The sequence below is a fragment of the Dipodomys spectabilis genome, unplaced genomic scaffold (genome assembly GCF_019054845.1).
Source record: "Dipodomys spectabilis isolate Male_0828 unplaced genomic scaffold, ASM1905484v1 ptg000304l, whole genome shotgun sequence".
NCBI classification, from domain to species: domain Eukaryota; kingdom Metazoa; phylum Chordata; class Mammalia; order Rodentia; family Heteromyidae; genus Dipodomys; species Dipodomys spectabilis.
Window position 1 is genome coordinate 2,037,771 of NW_024870981.1, and position 3,189 is coordinate 2,040,959.

Consider the following 3,189-nt stretch of genomic DNA (forward strand, 5'->3'; position numbering starts at 1 on the left):
TTGGCACGAACATTTGTCTGGATTATGAGGAAACAATAATTATTCCAACAGTTTCCCATATTGAAACACCCACTCCTTGGGTACTTGTCAACTCACTGTGTTCATCTGGCCTGTGTGGAGATTGTCTATTCTGCTCTGGTCCTTAAGAGGTCTGCCAGATTCTCGGCTGTGTACCAGAAGAACACAGAGATGGAGGGTTTTAGATAACAATGAGAAAAAAGAAATTGATTTCACTGAAACTCTGTTATTTGCCTTATTTTTGCCTGCCATATTTACCTTGCTCACAGTTTACATTCTTTTATGGTATAATGAGGTAATAACATTTATTTTCCTCAGCATTTAAGTTTAATTCTTTGTTTTCATTGAGACAAACTTCTGAGAAAGAACAACTAATCTCATGCTCATTTCCACAAATGGATGTTTTTATTTTCATATTCCCTTGTAAGACAATAATTCTTGGTGTGGCAAGTCAGGAAATAGAAATAGATTAAAATTTTAAACATGATACATTTATTTGTGATGTCAGTAGGCTTTGGAATTTTAGTCACTAAAATGTGTTTGACTACTACATTTACTCTTGCCCACTCTGGTGAGAGCATCCTTAATTACTAAGTTATTAACAAGTGAATGGATTGTCAGACAAACTTTGAGAGTTTTTGTTTTCTTGGCAGACCATTAAACATTTCTTTAGAGGAAAAAATACCACACTATTTCTGCTCTTCATAGAGTCTACTATACTTCAGTTAATTCATCTGTAACTATTAGCATACAACTGAGTGTATTTGCATTTGGGTTTATTGGAACATTCTAGCAGCCACAAATAAGGGAAACCATGCAGCTTGTGTTCTCTGGGTCTGGATTACTTCCCATAATATAATGCTTTCCCAGTCTTCCCACATTATTACAAATGGTAGTCTATCATGCTCTCTGATGGATGAGTGGGATTTCTCTGTTTGTGTGTATGTGTGTGTGTGTGTGTGTGTGTGTGTGTTTATACATACATTTATATATGTATATATGTACATATACACACATATTTATATCTATATATACATATATGTATATAAAATGTGGTATACATGTATGTAACCTCATACATACATACATATATATATATATATATATATATATATATATATATATATATATGTAACCTCATACATGTATACCACATTTTATTGATCCATTCACCATTTGAGGGTTTTCTGGGTACTGGAAAGTGAGAGACAGGATCCTTATCCCTCTGTTTGTGGGAAGACATGAGCTCTTGTAGCAACAGTCCTGAGCCTTGTTACCCTTTTTTATGACCTGAAGTGGTAAAAGCTGATCAACAATTTGTTCATTTTTGCAATTCCTGGGGCCTGAACTCAGTGCCTGTGCACTGTCCCTAAGCATTTTTTGCTTAAAGCTAGCATACTAACACTTGAGCCACAGCAACACTTCCAGCTTTTTCTGGATATGTGGTTACTGAAGAATCAAACTCAGGGCTTCACGCATGCTAGGCAAGCACTCTACCACCAGGCCACCTTCACAGCCCAAGATTTTATTTTTTAAAAACTAACATGTAAAAGAACCAACTACATGAACAACTGTATTACAGGAGGCTAGCTCCATGACTAGAACCATGACTTCCCTGGCCAGAAACCTGGGATACCAGGTCTTTGCCACAAGTCTCCTGTGAGGTCAGCTTCCAACCACTGAGCATCATTTCATTGGCCTGAAAGGAAGCAGAGTGTTGAGATGTGAAACATGATGCAAGCAGACAGAGGGAGCCTCATCCCCCAATGTCAACAATGAGGATGGGTGCTCACAAACCCCAGATCCTGTGGCACACGTGCTAGTAGACGCTAATTATGAATTGTGGGGAGTCATGATCCAATGGGCAAATGGGCTGGGCTATTATGAGAAAGGCATAACCTCCTTCAGAATCATATGGACTCCAAAAATGTGAACTAGAAAAGGTCTACTTTGTGTTTGAGGTTATTGTTTTAACTTCCTTTATCTGCATTCTGTCCTCTAAAGCCAGCTCCCATGTGTGAACTCTTCATATGCAAGAAAATGAGCCATAAATAAGGCCAAGTAATTGTTAATCTTATGGAAGTCAGCCAGGCATAGAATGGCTGTCTGGGGTTTCTTTTCCTCTCTGAGTTACAAAAAGTGACTTGTTCCTGAGACACAGAGCCCATGTTCTAATGGCTGAGCTATTACTGCTGGATATCACATTTCACCATGTGGATATAACTATAAGAGATAAAGCAGCCAGGACTTTCATGTTCCCAAAATTATTGCCATGCTGAGTGAGTCTGACACATGACTTCGAATGACTGCATGAAGGAAGTGGATATTCTTTTGTTTTTACAATATGTAGTAGTGTATACATCGATACATGCTTATTCACTTTACACTGACTTTAATTTTGTCCCAGGTTTTCATTTTGGTTTCAGAGGAAAGTGTCTGGATTTACCATTCCAGCAACAGGCTCCCAGATGCTCATGCAGGGTGAGGAGGGGAGAATGGGTTGAAATGATGACTTCCTTCTGTGTTTCCCTGGCAGTGCTGAAAACCAGACCCAGAGCTTCTGGGCTTCAGGTAAACAAGCAGTGGATAGAGTCTCCCTTCTCAAGAGATGAAATCTTCATGAAAATTTCCCAGAGGACACTACAGTTTCCACTGCTTTTTTACTTCCATGCAGTGCACAGAGCACACGAGCAAATGCTGGAGGGCACAGGTATGGCTGACTCACCACCCTTCAAGAGAGTCAAAAAAGATGAACACAGTGGCAGGGGACCTGTTCCTCAGCAGAAAGCCTTGCAAGGTTCTGAACATCACCCTAAGTGAGGCTGGCATTTGAGCACAGTCTTGGACAGGTCATGAGCATCTGAAGAGTGTGGAATGTTCTGCTAATCCACAGGTTGACTAAGCAGCCTCTCCTTGGGGGAAAAGGATCTACTATAAGTAAACACTTATCAGAAATCTCACTAAACCTTGTTCTTTATATTAAGTCAGTTCTTCAAGGCAGACAAGTGAGAATGGATAAAGGAGAAGGGCCCTAGGACCACTGAATTTTCCCATCTTAGAGCATCATTTTCTTTCTCAACATACAGTAGGGAAGCCACAGCCTAGTCCTGCTAGCCAATAGAAGTATATTCTCAATAGTATATGCCAACATGTTCAGGTCCAGAGAACTCA